General features: G+C 26.1%; 7 non-coding genes across 7 annotated transcripts; 4 read left to right on the top strand and 3 right to left on the bottom strand.

Moving 5' to 3' along the window:
- The first annotated feature begins 8,122 nt into the window (after window positions 1-8,122).
- Trnag-gcc (transfer RNA glycine (anticodon GCC)) lies at window positions 8,123-8,193 on the top strand. Its single transcript has one exon. It is a non-coding gene; the product is annotated as a tRNA-Gly (tRNA).
- Window positions 8,194-9,738: 1,545 nt separating this feature from the next.
- On the bottom strand, window positions 9,739-9,824 carry Trnay-gua (transfer RNA tyrosine (anticodon GUA)). The gene is given in 2 exon segments: window positions 9,739-9,774; window positions 9,788-9,824. It is a non-coding gene; the product is annotated as a tRNA-Tyr (tRNA).
- A 3,152-nt stretch (window positions 9,825-12,976) lies between these two features.
- On the top strand, window positions 12,977-13,049 carry Trnaf-gaa (transfer RNA phenylalanine (anticodon GAA)). Its single transcript has one exon. It is a non-coding gene; the product is annotated as a tRNA-Phe (tRNA).
- A 1,299-nt stretch (window positions 13,050-14,348) lies between these two features.
- On the top strand, window positions 14,349-14,420 carry Trnae-uuc (transfer RNA glutamic acid (anticodon UUC)). The gene has a single exon. It is a non-coding gene; the product is annotated as a tRNA-Glu (tRNA).
- Window positions 14,421-15,147: 727 nt separating this feature from the next.
- On the top strand, window positions 15,148-15,219 carry Trnac-gca (transfer RNA cysteine (anticodon GCA)). The gene has a single exon. It is a non-coding gene; the product is annotated as a tRNA-Cys (tRNA).
- Window positions 15,220-18,527: 3,308 nt separating this feature from the next.
- Trnac-gca (transfer RNA cysteine (anticodon GCA)) lies at window positions 18,528-18,599 on the bottom strand. The gene has a single exon. It is a non-coding gene; the product is annotated as a tRNA-Cys (tRNA).
- A 727-nt stretch (window positions 18,600-19,326) lies between these two features.
- On the bottom strand, window positions 19,327-19,398 carry Trnae-uuc (transfer RNA glutamic acid (anticodon UUC)). Its single transcript has one exon. It is a non-coding gene; the product is annotated as a tRNA-Glu (tRNA).
- Between the last annotated feature and the right edge of the window lie 708 nt (window positions 19,399-20,106).

Genomic DNA, 20,106 nt, shown 5'->3' with positions numbered 1-20,106 from the left:
GAAAACAACATTAGCGTTTTGTCAGTTAATTTACTTGATTACTAAAATAAATTGCAACTATCTATAACTTTAGTAACTAAGTTACAACTTTAAACATTAACCACTAAAGCTTATTTCTAGTTTGTATATTTTGAAATATATTTTCGATATTAGAAATTTTTTGATTAATAAGTTAAAACTATCTAAATCTAAACCATAAGAAACTATATTGAAAAAGTTTTAGGCCTAAAACAAGATCTTTATAAAATAATAATACTAAAGTTTTATGTTTGAAATTTTTCGAAATTGTATTCACTAATTAAAAAAAGATAAGGTAGTTATCATTTGAAATAGTCCATTAAAAACAAAAGCAAAAGTGCGTCGACCGGGAGTCGAACCCGGAACAACTGCTTGGAAGACACCAATGCTAACCGTTACGCCATCGACGCTTGTAGAAATTGTTGAATAAAAAAATTATAAACGCAAGCGTAACTATTAGTAAACTGAACATGCAAAAGTATTGTTTTGTATTTATCTTTTGAATTGGTCTATTTAAACAGTGTTTTAAAACCTAGCTAAATTGTTGCCTTTTTATTTACCTAATTTTCATAACAACTATAAGAGTTTTTTTTAAGCAGTTAAGGTTACTACATACTGAAATGTAAACCAGCTACATAAGATAAAAACTTAAACTGCTGAAATGTTTTTTGTATAGAAATTTTTATAAATTAAACTTTAACACAATAAGCGTACTTTTAACTTTGTTTAATAAATTTCAAAACCTAACTTTTTTTAATTTTAAAATACAATTTACAAATTTAAGCTTGGTATCAGGTCTTTTAAATTTGCTAAAGTTTATAAAAACTATCGATTTGAAATTAGTTTCAGTTTATTTGTAATTGTTGAAACACAGTTTATAGCTAACTTTGTTATTAAAGTTTTAAATCCTGTTTTATCTATAGTTGACATAATTATTTTAAATACCACATAAGTTAAACTCATATTTATTACTTCAAAACTGTAGAACACTTGGTTACAAAAGTTTAACAATCTACATTGATTTTTTTTTTAGTTAAATTATTTAAATTATAATTAATATTGCAATTAATTTGATGAAATTTACTTTAGTATGCTATGTTCTAGTGGCGTCGCGTGGTCTTTTGGTTAGGTGGTGCTGCAGATTGAAATTGTCAAATTAAAAAAACCCGTAATTTGAAACATTTAGATTAAAATTACAAATATAGTATGTAAAAGTAGCAAATTTTTCAGAAAAAAAGTTGAATATGGTTGGTTAAATAATAATAATGTAATTAAATAAAAAAAAACCACATATCGCATACTTTTGTATATCATAACTGTTCTTTACAACTGTAGCTACTTTTATTTTTATTTATGTCCATGTAAGTTTATGTATTTGCACAATCATAAATTAACTAACTTTATTATTTAATTTACTAACTTGATTTTAGGACTTGTCTAACTAGTGATAAAAAACAAAAAAAAAATGCAAGTAACTTAAAAACGACGTTGCCCCTGCTCAAGTTTTTACTGCTCGAGTTTTCCCTGCTCGATTTGCCCCTGTTCGAGTTATTCCTGCTCGAGTTGCTCCTGCTCGAGTTTATTCCTTCTCTAGTTGTCCATGCTCGAATTGTTCCTGCACGAGTTGCTCCTGCTCGCATAAACTTGTATAGAATTTTTTTAGATTGAAGTTTGTTTAAATTTAACGTTTAATCCAGCTTTTTAATTTGTTATAGTATTTAAGTTTATGTATTTAAGGTACAAACAACTATATAAATGTGTTCATATATTTTTTTAGTTTAAAAACGAAATATACAATACTGTTTAAAAAACAATTTCTAATTTTCTTTTCAAACAAAAGATTGCTTCACCGGAAATCGAACCCGGGCCGCCTGAGTAAAAGCCAGGAATCCTAACCATTAGACCATGTAGGACTATTTTGTCAAACGTTACTTTGCATATAGAAACTTATAAGTAAGCGTTATGACGTAACTATTAAAGCACGTTTATGTCATTTAAAATTTATTACTTGAAGATTTAGTGCTATATGTATATATTTTAAACTATTTGATGCTGTTAAGTTTTTAAAATTATTTTAACACTTTAGCAGCTACACCGTTAAACGTATTATCAAATACAATTATATTGCTTTGTAGTTTGATAACCCGTTTACTACTGTAAAGCTAGTAGATTTTAAAGCTAATGATAAATAATTTTTATATTTATAATGCTTAATTTGAATTAATTATTTTTAAAAATCATTTTTACGTATATAATGATAATTTTCATCTAAAGTAGAACATATCAGTATAAGTTACAACTAATAAGAGTTATTATTACTTAAAACATGCATCTCTGCCAGGATTCGAACCCGGAACCTCTGGATTCAAAGATCAGCGCGTTAACGATTACTGTATTCTTAATATATAATTTAAAATGGTAATTCAAGTCTTACTTTGCATTAATGCTTTATAAGTATTAAGTGCAAAAATTTCTTCGTGCAAAAGTTACCCTTCGTTCAAAAGTGTCTTTGTGCAAATTTATTACGTGAAATTTTATCCTCTCGTGCAAAAGTGTCTTCGTGCAAAAGTATCTTCGTGCAATTTTGTACTTTCGTGCAAACTTGAAAGCTACACTAAATAGAAAATAGTGAAGAATTTATCAAATTTTCTTAAGGTTAGAAATAAAGCTTTTTAAAATGAAAACATAAACGTATTAACTCTTTCTTTTTATTTAATCAAGTTCCCCCATAAGCGTTCGCTATTTCAATCTTCTCATCAGTACAAGTCATCAGATTCTCTACGGATTCCTTATTTCTCCAATGTGATGTAAAATTTTCATATTAAAATTTAAAATTTTTATATTACTCATGCAACAATACGACAACATGTAGAGCCGATAAAAACTAACTTGAAGAGTAATTGAACTAAAAAATATTAACGCGTGCTTACTTGCAGTATGTCTGTTATGTTCCTATAAAAAATAATTGTTTGAAACATAGTTTTGCAGAATTTAGTATTGATTCATTTTTTCAAATTTTTAATTTGTTTGAACTCAGTATAAGCCAAATTCATGAGCACTGAAAGCTTAATTAAATATTTCAAAGTTTAAACACTTTATCAACTGAAAACTTACAAAAAAAAAAGAAACATGAAAAATTTTTTTTTAATCCTTTCAGAAAAACAAAACATAAAACTAAGAAAAAAATAAAACGTTTGTTTTCAAGTAATGAAAACAAATAAGATAAATTATTACAACAAAATTGAGCTAAATGTAGTATAAAACATTAATACCTGTCTAATATATGCTAACTGTAATGAATTATTTTGAATTTTGTACTTTATTTATGATCAATAAAGTATTATACTCGACTAAGGATTATGTTTAAAGTTTTTTGAATAAAATTTATTGACTGCCAGTGGTAAACCAAAGCTTAAAGAACAATTTTTCAAATGAATATCAATTATTTGTATTAAATTTCATTAAATTTTATTTACGTATTATATTGTAAAAACGTAGTACTGTAAGTATTTAAAATGTCACTGATATTAATTATTTTAAATAACCACAACACACACGAAAAAGTTTAAGAAATTACGTTTTATTATCGCAAACTTTAAAAAGTGTTTATTGCGTCTTTTTCTTTAAGTATTTCTTTATATTAAAAATTTTGTAAGTGAAATACATACCGATATAATGCATAAAATTAATTTTATATGCTCGAGTTGTAACTTACTTTCACAAGCGTCGATGGTGTAACGGTGAGCATCAGTGCTTTATGACCCTACGTCCAAAATTGACCCTTGGTGCAAAAGTATCTCCGCGCAGTTTTGTGCCATCGTGCAATTTTGTCTTCGTATAATTTTGACCCTTTTCCACTATTTTAACTTATACAAGCAAATTTTTAAACCAACAAAAGTAACTAATTTAAAAACTTCAAATTAATAGAGCTATAAGATTTTATATGCCTAAGTAATAATTACGTCACAATACAACAATTGAATTTTAAACAGTAAAAGCAGTAATTAACCTAGTGTTTTAGTTACAAGAGTTTTTTTTCTTGTTGTTCACGAATCTTATAAGCATGCTAATTGTAAGTATATTTTTTGTTTATGTTTTAAAATTATATTATTATTAAGTAGCTTACATTTTACTAACCTTAACATAAACTAACCTGGCGATATACTGATTTTCCGAAGTTGACAACTAGTTTTCGATACTTATACTATGTTTGAATAAGTAACCATATAGCATCTGAAAAATTTAACTGTTAACATAATGTTAATATTACAATCATTAATTTAAACAAATTTAAATTTAAACAAACAGGTTAAAACAAATAAGCTTAAGATTTGAAAAGAAAGTTTTTTTTTTCTGTTTTAGTTAAAAATATTTGGCTTACGCTGAGTTATATTTTGAGCGAACGTTCAAATTTTATAATTACATCAAAAGAGCCTTAAGTTCTAAGGTATAAATATAAATTGAATTTTAAAGTATTATTTTACTTTTCTTAAAAAAGTAAGAAACTCAAAAATCGTATGTTGTACATAGAATATATCAGTGCTATATAAAACATGAACCAAAGATAAGTTGGTGTAGTAAACAATTTGAATTATACATTCTTGGAAGTCACTAAAAACAACATCACTATAAACCACAATGTTTTATATACGTACAAAATATAGTCTACATGAGTGGCCGGTTAACTCAGTTGGTTAGAGCGTCGTGCTAATAACGCGTTTCGATCCCCGTACTGGCCATATATTTTTTATCAAAATGAATTAATTATTATGATTAATTGTTATTTTTAATCGTCATTAAACTATTTATTTAGTAAACAATTTTAGCTGCTTTAATTTTACTTAATCATAAATTATTAATTTAATTTTTGTGTTTTTCACTCTAGCTATAAAATATTACAGTTTTTATAATTTCACTATATATCATATGAATTGAACGTTACAAAAAATTTATAAAAATAAAAATTGTTAAAAAAATGTGAAGTTCTAAATAAACAAGCAACTTCTTTTTGACTATAAAAGTTTTATTGGAGTAAAATTAAAATCTTAGTATTAAAATTAATTAAAATCTTGCAAAAGTGTCTTCGTGCATATTTGACCCGTTCACATACTTGTTAGCTATATACAAAGCTTCAAGAATTAAGTTGGTTATGTTTATAAATATATTAGGAAAAATAAATTATAAAGAATATGACACTACCAATAAAACTTATCAATATAAAAGTATATAAAAAAGAAAAACAATTCATATACTAAACTTCATGACTAAAATTTAATACCGTTATTTATGCATAATAATGTATCTATAAAATATATTTTAATTAGTAGACCAGAATGTGTGAATAAAAATGAATTTTATTTTTAGGAAACTATCTAACAACTACTTACATAAATTAAAAAAAAATATTACTTTAACGTAACTTTAAAAGCATTATTTATAAATAAATTGATAACAATTGTTAACTGGTAATACACAATAAAAGAAATCAATGAGAGCTGGAATTGAAATTTATCAAATATATAGCTGTAACAAGACTTTACTGCAAGTGCCCGGCTAGCTCAGTTGGTAGAGCGTTGGACTCTTAATCCAACGGTCGTGGGCTCGAGCCCTACGTTGGGTGTGGTTTCTTTTTGTTTTTTGGTGAATGAACTATCTTTTGATAATAACATTGTTTTAATACAGCTGATTTTGTGTTTTTAATTTATTTTTTTTAATATCAAACAGAATCTAAAACAACATATTGTTTAAGCAGGGTCAACAGAACAATATTTATGAATGTATATTAAAAAGAAAATAGGTACAATTTATGACCTGTTTTTTAACGATATGTTCTAGTAAATATAACTACTAGTTAACTTTAAATGGTAGTACATAATTAAGTAGGTGAGCTTGATTTTTGATTTTTGACTTGACTACTAAACCATGAAAAAAATGCAGTTATGTAAAAATTAAAAACAAGAGTATTAGTACATTCCAACAAATAACTAGCTAATCGATTTTTTTTTTTGGATATCTGATCAAGACTCTTGTATCTAGTCATGAAAATAATTACTGAATTAATTGCTTACTACTTGATTCAAACTTTATAATTTCAAAATAAAGTACAGTTAAAAATTGTATATTTACATCAGTAGTCATTCTACTATTTTTATTAAAGTTTCATAAAGCTTGCTAAAATTAGTTTGAAATTATTCATTTCTACTTAAAAAATTTACATCATTCCATTCTTACATGCAAAATATTTCACTACTGTACCAAAAATACAAAAGTGCGTCGACCGGGAGTCAAACCCGGACTAGTGCTTGGAAGGCACCAATGCTAACCGTTTCACCATCGACGCTTGTTTCAAGTCGAAAAATTACTGTATATAAACCCAAATGTCGAGGCAAGTAAATCTGTAGCGCACTCGAATGCTAGCATATGTTCGTTCAAGCGTTAATTTTTTTGCCCTTAGCTCGACAGAATGTGCTATTATATTTCGCTGCAAATTTTAAACGTGTTTTTGCACGATAGCTTTGACGCTCGTTGAAAATAATCACGTGGTTTAGTAAACTGCAAACTTATAGAGAAATTTTGCTTGTCGGTCGTTGAATTTTAATTTACGTTGTTCGTTAGCTGTTGTTTAAAACTAATTAGTGAATTTCTTGACGTCGTATTTAAGTTTTAGCTACTATGGTTTTTTAAAAAATTGTTTATAATATAGAACTAACGATGAAGGGTGTTAATAACTAATCAAAAATTAAATATTTTCCTACAGCTTTCTTTAGGTGAAAAAGAATACCTTAATAGCTTACGCTAGCAAGAATAATTATTATATACTACATTTCAGATGAATCATAAACAAATACTTGTTGAATTTTTTTTTTCAAATATAAGTACCAAATTCTCATTAGCTACAAAAATTACTAATTTCATTAAGTTATGTTAATTTTAAAGCTATGGCTTAAATTTTCTTAATTTAGTAAAGTATAAATAAAAGTCTCATTCTCATAGGCACTATTTAATTTATAATCTAATAAAATAGCTTTATATGAATTAAATGTTAATTAAAGATTAATCGTACTTATGAAAGGATTCTATCAAATATTTTTTATTATAAAATTTCAACTACCATAACCTTACGATTTTTAATGGGATCAGAAGATTAAACTAGGCTAAATAATTTTATCAAAGTATAGTCTTGAGCAATTTGTAGAATAGTTTACTGAACGACAAAAAATAAAATACCAAAAGTGTTTGGTCCTAGGACCTGGTGCACGAAAAAACGTTTCTGTTATCGAGTCGTTCACTACAAATAGAATACAATTAAGGACCTTTCCAAATAAATACATTTAATAAAAAAGAAATAATTCCCTGGTTTTATTGGTCATCATCGTGCTTACACAAACGTAAAAAAAGGATATACCTATTAATGTTTCATTCACAAGTTTTACTTACTGCTTATGGTATGTTTGAATGCAAACATTTTAATTGTCTAAATTGACACGTTTAAAAACATTATCAATTTTTAGTTTTGTTTTTTTTAACAACCGGCTTCTAAAATGTTTGACAAAGTTCGATATCAAAGTGACAACTTGGTTTTAACAAAATTTAAGTAAATTTAATATTTTTACAAAATTTCTCAACTTTTTTCTACTAAGCTTAAGTAGTTGCAACTGTAAATTTGTTTCAGTTTTTAACCAAATAATGTCTATTATTATTTAAATAAACGAAAATAAAATGGTAAATTAGTTTTATAAATAAATAAGCTAGTTTTAAATTGTGATATACAAATTTTGGTTAGTGTTACTATCAAAATTTTCTAGTTTGTACATGAATTGTTTTACTGTAATAAAGATAAAATAACATTTTTAAAATAAATATTCTATTTAAAAATGGTTATAATTTAAAAATGAACAAAAACTAAATATTTAGCCGCTAATAAAATAGTTAAAAAAAAGTAAATACTAAAATGCACTAATATTCAAGTCGCATAAAATCAAAGCTAAATGAACACTTGATTGTTTATATCATCACAACAGTTGCTACTTTTGATAAGCAAATGCAGATACGCTGCATTTGATAACCACTTGGATTATATACCATAAATTTTGAAGTCGAACAAGCATTGTTGGTTCAGTGGTAGAATTCTCGCCTGCCACGCGGGAGGCCCGGGTTCGATACCCGGACAATGCACTTTTGCTTATTTGATTGAATATTGTCTTAATTTAGTTTGTTTTATTTTTTCTTATCACATCCGAGATACTGAATTATTTAAAAAAGATTTTCTTTAAATTTATTTTTAACAAAAAAAAGGAAAATTTTATAATTTACTTTTTTAAGTTTTTTAACGAGTTTCCCCTAAAAATTTAAAATTTATTATTTTGGTTTTTTATTAAAAATAACGAGTTGTTTTATACAACAATAATAACCAGCTTAACAGTTTTGTTTATTTTTAATTACTTACTGCTTAATTTTTCAAACTATAAACCAGAGAACAAATTATAATTGTATGCTTTTTGAGCTCGTACTTTAAACACAGCCAAAAAAGTGCAAATTTATCTGAATTATTGTCCTTCATACTAAAGCTAAATCTAAATTACTAGTTATTTAATATATAAACCAGAGTCTCTGTAGTCTATTAAGTTTTTAAATGACTTTCGATTTGGCATAGAAATTATTGAAAGTCATGATTTTAGTTTTTCTTCCTGGTCTTATTATATCACCTCCAGTTGTAAACTATGCCATAAATAATTTTCTATGATAACTTTATATAAACTAAAATGTGATCCAAGTTTAAGTGTTTTTGAATCTAAATAAATCACAGTTTCACTGTTTTTTATTTTCTTTTAACAACTAAAATTTAGTCCGGCTTTTTTAAAATAATTTTTATTAATTTTTCAACTGTGTTGTACATGATTAAGAAAATCATGTTTTATTTAATGCATTTGAATAACTTGCTTGGTGTGTTTATTAACTTTGTACTAATTCGTATTAGTTTTTATATATTTTAACTAAAAATGTTTAAAACTAAACTTCTTAACACTTATTTAAAGAAAAAAGTTTTTCTTAAGAATAAGTTACACTTTCTACACAAACTTTTTACTTAATCAAAAAGTTCGAACTTAAGCGGCAGAATTTTTACATTTAAAATTAAGTATCAAGGTTATTTGTTATTTTTAGCATTGCCTTTTTGTTTTTGTAATCATAAAACAATGATAGATCAATCGGCTTTTGTTGGTTACCATTAATATATAAATGGTGCAAGTTTCAATATTAACGACAGAACTAACTTAAAAGTATAACAATTATTTCAATAAATTCTTCTAGATATTTGTTTTTTGAAAATAAAAGATGACAACAATTAAATGAATTATTTTTATAATACTGCCTTTAAATACTTCATTAATAATTTTTAACAGTAATGTAAGTTTTATCACTAAAAATTTATTTCGTTAAAGAAAAAACTGGTATAAAATAAAGAGTTTGCCTGTTTTGAAAAAAAAAATTGAACTACTAATTATTATTGTGTTTAGATATTTGATGTTTTATATATTTATCTAGAAATTCAGTTGTTAACAAACTATTTAAATTATAACATTATTTTTTAGTAAAATAATTCTTTATAAAATGATATTTCAAGAAATAGTTAAATTTGTTGATTTTAAAAATAAAAAATGTCAAATAAAACATTATTTATACTAATCACGAAAAACATAAAGTTTGATGAAACTAAGTAAATCCTTCGAGCCGGAGTCGAACCAGCGACCTATGGATTTCTAACAACTGGCTACAGTCCACCGCTCTACCAACTGAGCTATCGAAGGCGCTGAAATAAAGCACAAATTTGTGTTTATTAACGTTAGTGTTTGAAGCACTTGTGCACTTAACAATTGATTTTGTTTATAAGGTACATCAACACGGCATATTTTAACATAAGTATGCTTTTAAAGTTGACATTTTTTTGATTGCTTTTATCAACTCACTAGTATGGCCTTATGCGCTTCTACTGTTAAGTTAATATATGCGTACCAATTGAAGTCTTTAAAGCTTAAAAATTTCTAAATACCAATTTACAAACAATATTTTTGAAGTAGACTTTTATAATAATTTTTAATGCGTACCAACTGAGCTACCGAAGGTTGTTATAGTAACCATGATTGTTTTTTCTATATACTTAAATAATAAATGCATACCTTTACAATTTTTTTTAAAGAAGCTTGTAAAAACCGAGAATAATATAAAATTAAATTAGCTTGTTTACATGTGGTTTAAATTGTAATTGTAACCTATCATAGTTCTTAAATCTAAGTTTTTGCACAATTTTATTTGTAAACAGATAAATCTGTTTTATATGCTTTTATGACTAAACAAAAATTAAATAAAAATTTTAAAATTGTAAAATAAATATTTTATAGATACATTCTAAACTTATGTAAAACAAGTATTACTTTTAATTTAGATTAAAAATATCAAATTTAATAAAAGCTACCATAAAATGTAGGAAAAAGTGTTTACAATAAAATTGAAATTGTTTACACTTTTGAATTTTTTTTATAAAAAATGAACTAATAAATGTTTATAAGTTAATAAATAAATGTTGCAGTGTTAAAATTTACATATATTACAATTAACAAGTCATATTTTTAAACGGTTTAAAAAAAGTTAAATTTAAATAAAACAGTAACTGATTTTATAAACAAAAAGTAAAGTAAGACTTATTTTCGTAATAAACAAATACAAATAAAACTATATAAATGTATTAAAGTATTAGTAAATAAATTTACACTAAACCTTCAAAGTACAGTAGACTACCGCTTAAGTACGCAAATTGAACCCGACCAAAAAGTGCGTACTTAGCAGGGGTAGTGCGTACTTTTTGACGACATAGTATAATATGAAATTTAGTTGTTTGTTTTTTTTCTTACAACTAGCCACCAAATAATTAAGCCAAATAAACAAGTCTTTTTATTTTAATTAACAGTTAATACATAATTCTAATCTGGAAAACTTTTTAATAATTTTAAAATGATTTATTTTTTCTATAAAAAAATTCTACATATTTAATACATACATTTAATATAGAAAGTTAATTTCAGTCAATGATATAAAAAAGAATATTAAGCCATATTTTCCATATTTTGTTTTGTTAGAGGGAAAGTACCAAACTACATTGTGTTTACCAAACATTTTCAAAACATCAACGTGTGTACATTTAAATTAAATTTTGACTTTACTATGCAAAGGAGGTAGATGTTGAAGACCTTGTACACCTGTTCAACGAAATGAAAGTTGAAATAAATCATCAACTAATTGAGCAGTTCGTGCGAATTGACGACAAAAACAGCCCAGAGTATGCTGAAGCAATTGCGATTTAAAATCAACAGGCAATTGATGATATATAAAAAAATTAGAATTTTTTTGTCTTTCTGGATACGTGCGTACTTAAGGTGGGGTGCGTACCAAAAAAAGTGCGTACTTAATTGGTAGTATACTGTATAATACGACTTTTTGGAATTAATTTCAAATAAAAATACGGAGATGGGTTTGAACCCACGCGTGCAGATCACAAACTGTTATGACGTAATTATAGAGTAGTTTTTTTTTAAAGAATTCCACACAATGAAAACTAGAAATTTTAAAATACAATTTAAATTATAAACATACCCTAAAGAGTTAGTATGTCACAAACTGCATATGTCACAACAGTTTTGTGACGTAATAATGGAAACGTTAATTAATGCATTATAAACGCTACGAATCGCTTGTAATCACATGGGGGTCTGGCTCAGATTGTAGAGCGCTCGCTTAGCATGCGAGAGGTACCAGAACTATGCCCGGCTCCTACACATTTAAATAATGGTTACAATATATACTTTTATCTTATTTGATTTTTTTTTAACAATTTAGCTAAAATAAATGAGAGCACAACACTCTTTATTATTTTACTTGTTTATTTTTTTTGTTTAATATGTAAAAAATACTAATCATTAGTAATAAAACAAGACCTTACTTTTAATACACAGCTTATTGCAGATCTTATTAGAAAAAAATCAGCTCATTGTTTTAATTATACATAATTTTTAAGAACTTATATTTGTCTGAACAAGTTTAATAAAGTTTTTAATAACTTATGATTACTTAATTCATTTTTAATTTTGCAAAGTCAAACATGATTTATTTAATAAAAAATGATTTAGTAAAATTAAATATGATTTAAGATATTCAAAGTGTAATAAAAACCGAAAGGTTTTTTCGTACACTAGGTCCTTTGATTAAATATTTTTGAGTGCTTTTTTTGCCGTTCCATAAACTATATAGTAAAATCAAACATGACTTAATTTAGTCCAGCATTATTTAGTAAAACTAAACGGATTTAATTGAGTCATACATGATTCAGTAAATTTATACATGACTTGGTTTAAAAAAATTCTGATTTAGTTGATTACAACATATTTTAGTTAGGTCAAACATGATTTAGTAAATCAAACAAGATTAAGTAAAGTATAAGTCATACAAAGGTTAGTGAAATCAAACATGATTTCGTAAAATAAAACTTGATTTAGTAAAATTTAACCTGATTTAGTTAAGTCAAATTTGATTTGATAAATTCAAACATGATTTAATAAAATTTAACCTGATTTAGTAAAGTCAAAACTTTAGTAAAGTGAAAAAATATTTTTTAAAGTCTGACACGATTAAGTAAAGTCATACATTATTTAGTTTAAAACATTTGTTAGATTCTGATTTAGATAATTGAAATATTTTCTAGTATAGTTAAACACAGTTTAGCAAAGTCGAACAAAATTTGTTCCTTTTCTACTTATGTTTTTATAATAAACAAATTGTCTGAAAATAATTTAGTTTATGTAAAGCAAATACTTTTCATGGGTGAATTGAAATAGCGAAAAGGTTGATGTAATTCAGTATTTGAATTTGTATGATGAATATAGACGTTACAAAATGTAATTTTCCACAAGCCTCGATAGCTCAGTCGGGAGAGCGTCAGACTGAAGATCTGAACGTCCCTGGTTCAATCCCGGGTCGAGGCATGCCTTTTACCTACTTAATATGTACTTACCTTTTGTTCATGTTAAAATCACTTTACTTTATATAATGATTTATTTAACATAGTTGTTTTGTTTCTTAACGTATATATTTTTTCAACGTTATGTAGTTGTGCTTTTTTATGATTTATGTTACAATGGTTGTGCTTTATGCATTACAATCCCCAAGGTCTGAGTTAGGAGATTACTTTTACTAACTAAATATAAATTAAATGCTAAATATAAGGAGTTGTAAACTTTTTAATACTATATATCATATTAAAGTTAGAGTCCAGAACACCTTAGTAACAACTATCTTAAAAACTAAGTATGTATAAGTATCAGAGTGATTAGTTATTATGCACTGCTAAATATATATAATACAAGTAAAAACTGTGATAACAAAGTTTATTCTAAGAAAAGCAATCAAATAAACTCACTAAAGAAGCAACTGAACAACATAAGAGTAACAAGAAAACAATAATACTCTCTGGCGCTAATGTGTGTGGCAAGAATATAGGCAAAAAATAACAAAAATAATTTTTTGTAGCATAAGTTACTTAAGTAAGTTTTAGTTATTTGTAAATTACATTTGTTTATTTTATCAAGTTAAGTTTTACTAAGTTTGAAATATGTTCAACATTAACTGTAAGTTTTAAGAGACTGAAATAAAATTTAAAAGTTGTTGAGTTAGAATTTAAAATGTTTAAGCGACTTTAAAAGTAGAAAAAGCTTAAATATTATAAAACTTTTTCTAAATGTAGTTTGAACAGATAAAAAAAAGCTTTATGATAATCTTTTTGAATAATCACTCAGTTTATAAACAGAAAGGTTGTAATTATTTTATTAAAAGTAAGAGGGACTTAACATTTATTTTCTTGAAAAGTATAAAGTAAAGTGTATAAGTATTTATACAAATAAACTGCAATGCGCTTTAGTAAGACTTTAAAACATATATGTATACATATATTGTTAGGAATGATTTTTTTAAACGAAAAATTTTGTCAAAACTTTTTTTTAAGTTTATGTTTCAATAATTTACAAAACTAAACTAAGTTAAGTTAGCAACATATAATAAATAACTTACTGTTTATAAAAAAGAACATTTTGATTGTTATGAGTACTTAAAAATATTTAAAAAATTTTAAAACTTAACATACAAATAGTTTGAAATATAAAGATATAGCACAAAAGTTTCAAGTAATAAAGCTCACAGAAGTTTAAGTTACATAAACGTGCTTTAATTGACACGTCATAACGCTTACGTATACATATATAAATGCAAAATATTTCTCTTCACCGTAGTCCTACATGGTCTAGTGGTTAGGATTCCTGGCTTTCACCCAGGCGGCCCGGGTTCGATTCCCGGTGTAGGAACCTTTTATTTGAATAGAAAATTATAAGTTAGGTTTTAAGCTGTGTAACAAATTTCGTTTATAAACTACACAAATCTATGAACACCTTTATGTAACTTTTTGTACTTAAAATACATGAAATTAGATAAATTAAGAAATTAATAAGTTGGATTAAACGTTAGCTTTAATCACATTTTAAATAAAATAGGTTCTTAAAAAAAAATCTATTTAAGTTTTACATATATACATCATAAAATAAACTTAATTAAACTAATTAGTAAGTAAGCATTCTTGAAAAAAATATATAGTGCTAAAGAAGTGTTATGTTCGATACTTTAGATGTTTAAGTTCTTATAAAGTTAAATTATAGTTCAATAAACCTAAAACGTATACAAAAGAGTGATTGTTTTTATTTAGTATTGTAAACTACATTAACGTTACTACCTTTCAAAATGTTATTCATTCATTGTTGTAAAATAAAAAAATTCGAAAAATTATTTCAAATATAGTGTTTAAATAACTGAAACTAAATAAAAGTTAACTTTTTTTTTGTTAAATATTGATTTTTTAGTGAAAGGAAAAAGTTTTAAAGTGTTTTAGTAAGAGTTTGTCGTAAAGGTTTAAAAACTATTGCAAAAGGATTATTCAGCTACAAAAAAATAAGTCGAATTCAATCAGTTGTTAACAGTTTTGCTTTAGGCAACGCTGACAAACTGTTTATAATTTGTTCTGTATTAATATGGATGTGAGGGGATATAGCTCAGTGGTAGAGCAATCGACTGCAGATCGATAGGCCCTTGGTTCAAATCCGAGTGTCCCCTCCTCTTCAACTAAAACAAAATAATAATTTTGATGTCGAATAGTTAAGCTTGATGACTAATAGTTTTGCTTCATTCTTAATTTTTTTTATGATGTTGAATAATTTTGCTTGATGCTTAATAGTTTTGGTTGATAATTAACAGTTTATGCTTTACGCAAGAAAACTTTGCTTGATGTTGAACAGTTAGGCGGTGTGTCTATACGACTATAAATTAGTAATATATTAATCAACAGCCGTACAACATTTGCAATAGGCTTACAGAAAAGCCTCTAGACTGTAATATTAAGATCTTTTAAAGTGTTTGTATTTTAACATATTAAATAATTTTTTTCGATTAACTATTCATTTCTTCTAGTATTTAAACTTTTATGTTATGCTTTTAATACTCCGAGTATGTTATAGTATGTACTCCGAAGTTATCTAAAACTTTTAAAGATAATTAAGTTATTACAAAAATAAAATAAAAGACCTTTCTGATTGCTTAACTAGTCAAAAAAAAAACGTAAACAAGGTTTTGATTTAGTTTCAAAAAATAAGTGTTAAAAAATAAAACTGAAACCAATTGCTTTAGTGTATGCAACTTTAGTAATATTGTAATAGTAGTGCTACAATGGTTAACTCAAAGGTTACAAAAAGTGTTGTAATATCAGTAATTTATATTACCTTACAAGAATAATTTAAAAAGTATTTTCTACTGTTGCAACTTTAGGTTCAATAACTACGTCAGAAAAATTATGTATGACTGTTTTATTTATAAACGCTACAATTTCAATATTGACATGAGCCTGGCTAGCTCAGTCGGTAAAGCTTAGGACATTTTATCCAACGGTCAAGGGTTCAAATTTCTGTCAGACTAGTTGATAAATATTTTTTTAGAAAATAAATTAAGTTTACAATTGCAATTTTTATTAACTATTTATGTTTGCCTACGCATTGTTTGTTATAGAAATTGATCATTTTCTTCTACTTACTAAATAAATATATCTTTCTTTGTTGAGTTTATTCACAAACTAGTTAAAAGAATGATAAAGTCTGTAATATAAAACATAACTAAAACTAGGTAAATACTTCTACATCTCCCCCAAGATTTTATCTACTAAGGAGATAAAACGATAAATTTACCTAGTGAAACAAAAAAAAATTTAACACAATTTGTTACAACTTAAAAACATTTTTCAGGTCTAAAATTCAACGAAATCAAACTCAGAAAGACAAAAATCATTTCAAAATTTACGATTAACTTAGTTCACTAGTAAATGATTTGTTAAAACAAACTACAACTTAAACAAACAAACTTTAACAAAAAATTTGAAGCTTAATCTTTACTTTTCTTAACTCAGTTGCTGAATACAAGCATTCAAAAACTTAATTGCTTCACCGATTTGAACTTTTCAGCTTTTAAGAACGAAACCACACGTCATTCATCTAACCATCTTGAAACTTCACTTAATTTGCTGATAAACATGTTTATCATATTTTGACTTTAAACAAAGTAGAAGGTGCATTACTGATAGCAATTAACACTGACGAGATACTGCTACACTTAATTTCCAAATACTCGATACCAATCAACAGTTCGAATTTTTGAAAGTCAATCTCTACGTCCTCATCCAAGATCACTTTGAATAGATGGCTGTTAGACTAGTCTGCTGCAAAGTCAACTACAAACTTTAGGTAGTCACCATTGGACTGAAACTCATTCATTAGACCATAAAACATTAATTTACAGTGAACATTCCAACTTTACAATAAATGAATATTAGCATCATCGGTGTCACGAAACTCTTGAAAAGCATCGTAAAGTCTTACAAGGAAACGCTGCAAATGATCCGATAATTTCACACACTCATCCCGGACACATTGTTGTTCGCAGTAAACTTTGGCGGTCTGTTTTCTTTCTGTAGAAAATATAAGTCAAGAAATTATAGATTAAAGCAAATCCGAGCAATTCCAGTTCAACATCAATTTTGAAGAAAACCATTAGTACAGAGGGAAATTACACAATGCTTATTCAAAAAAAATCTTTTTTCTATAAAAACACAGAACATTAAAACTTTTATTGAAATCTTTTTCTCAACCTAACAGAAAAGACAAACTTTTACAGTGGTATGTTTGCTTTTCGCAGATAAGGGATATTACTTAGAGATTTGCAAACAGGAGGGGTAAATCTTCTTAGAAACTTACGATTTTGAACAGTTAAGCGACCTGATCCATCAACCTTGACAACACACTGATGGCAGTCCTTCATTTTAACCACCACTTCACTATTCCCCCACTTGCTAGGAAAGTTACCTGTTTGATTTAGTATCACGACATGATCACCGCAATTCAGTGGTGGCAACGGTTTTGTGTTCTCACTTATATTTTCAATAGACTTAACAAAACAAATACTGAGAGATTCTTCCTTTTTATTCCAAACGTCACGCCACATTTTTGATATCTGCGGGTTTTTGTAAGTCATAACACTTTTTCTGACGTGAGGTAATGATTTCTTTAAATTTCGTCCCGATCCAGTGTGTAAAAGTACGTTTTTGTGTCCCTGTACCTCCTTTTTCTTCTTTGTGACGTAACTATTCAAACTTTCTGACGTAGTTATTGAACCTAAAGTTGCAACAGTAGAAAATACTTTTTAAATTATTCTTGTAAGGTAATATAAATTACTGATATTACAACACTTTTTGTAACCTTTGAGTTAACCATTGTAGCACTACTATTACAATATTACTAAAGTTGCATACACTAAAGCAATTGGTTTCAATTTTATTTTTAACACTTATTTTTTTGAAAATAAATCAAAACCTTGTTTACGTTTTTTTTTTGACTAGTTAAGCAATCAGAAAGGTCTTTTATTTTATTTTTGTAATAACTTAATTATCTTTAAAAGTTTTAGATAACTTCGGAGTACATACTATAACATACTCGGAGTATTAAAAGCATAACATAAAAGTTTAAATACTAGAAGAAATGAATAGTTAATCGAAAAAAATTATTTAATATGTTAAAATACAAACACTTTAAAAGATCTTAATATTACAGTCTAGAGGCTTTTCTGTAAGCCTATTGCAAATGTTGTACGGCTGTTGATTAATATATTACTAATTTATAGTCGTATAGACACACCGCCTAACTGTTCAACATCAAGCAAAGTTTTCTTGCGTAAAGCATAAACTGTTAATTATCAACCAAAACTATTAAGCATCAAGCAAAATTATTCAACATCATAAAAAAAATTAAGAATGAAGCAAAACTATTAGTCATCAAGCTTAACTATTCGACATCAAAATTATTATTTTGTTTTAGTTGAAGAGGAGGGGACACTCGGATTTGAACCAAGGGCCTATCGATCTGCAGTCGATTGCTCTACCACTGAGCTATATCCCCTCACATCCATATTAATACAGAACAAATTATAAACAGTTTGTCAGCGTTGCCTAAAGCAAAACTGTTAACAACTGATTGAATTCGACTTATTTTTTTGTAGCTGAATAATCCTTTTGCAATAGTTTTTAAACCTTTACGACAAACTCTTACTAAAACACTTTAAAACTTTTTCCTTTCACTAAAAAATCAATATTTAACAAAAAAAAAGTTAACTTTTATTTAGTTTCAGTTATTTAAACACTATATTTGAAATAATTTTTCGAATTTTTTTATTTTACAACAATGAATGAATAACATTTTGAAAGGTAGTAACGTTAATGTAGTTTACAATACTAAATAAAAACAATCACTCTTTTGTATACGTTTTAGGTTTATTGAACTATAATTTAACTTTATAAGAACTTAAACATCTAAAGTATCGAACATAACACTTCTTTAGCACTATATATTTTTTTCAAGAATGCTTACTTACTAATTAGTTTAATTAAGTTTATTTTATGATGTATATATGTAAAACTTAAATAGATTTTTTTTTAAGAACCTATTTTATTTAAAATGTGATTAAAGCTAACGTTTAATCCATCTTATTAATTTCTTAATTTATCTAATTTCATGTATTTTAAGTACAAAAAGTTACATAAAGGTGTTCATAGATTTGTGTAGTTTATAAACGAAATTTGTTACACAGCTTAAAACCTAACTTATAATTTTCTATTCAAATAAAAAGTTCCTACACCGGGAATCGAACCCGGGCCGCCTGGGTGAAAGCCAGGAATCCTAACCACTAGACCATGTAGGACTACGGTGAAAAGAAATATTTTGCATTTATATATGTATACGTAAGCGTTATGACGTGTCAATTAAAGCACGTTTATGTAACTTAAACTTCTGTGAGCTTTATTACTTGAAACTTTTGTGCTATATCTTTATATTTCAAACTATTTGTATGTTAAGTTTTAAAATTTTTTAAATATTTTTAAGTACTCATAACAATCAAAATGTTCTTTTTTATAAACAGTAAGTTATTTATTATATGTTGCTAACTTAACTTAGTTTAGTTTTGTAAATTATTGAAACATAAACTTAAAAAAAAGTTTTGACAAAATTTTTCGTTTAAAAAAATCATTCCTAACAATATATGTATACATATATGTTTTAAAGTCTTACTAAAGCGCATTGCAGTTTATTTGTATAAATACTTATACACTTTACTTTATACTTTTCAAGAAAATAAATGTTAAGTCCCTCTTACTTTTAATAAAATAATTACAACCTTTCTGTTTATAAACTGAGTGATTATTCGAAAAGATTATCATAAAGCTTTTTTTTATCTGTTCAAACTACATTTAGAAAAAGTTTTATAATATTTAAGCTTTTTCTACTTTTAAAGTCGCTTAAACATTTTAAATTCTAACTCAACAACTTTTAAATTTTATTTCAGTCTCTTAAAACTTACAGTTAATGTTGAACATATTTCAAACTTAGTAAAACTTAACTTGATAAAATA

Source organism: Thalia democratica, chromosome 2, assembly GCF_965202585.1.
Source record: "Thalia democratica chromosome 2, ktThaDemo2.hap1.1, whole genome shotgun sequence".
In the NCBI taxonomy this organism is placed as follows: Eukaryota; Metazoa; Chordata; class Thaliacea; order Salpida; family Salpidae; genus Thalia; species Thalia democratica.
Note: the sequence above shows the minus strand (reverse complement) of the source record. Positions and strands in the feature narration are given on the sequence as shown.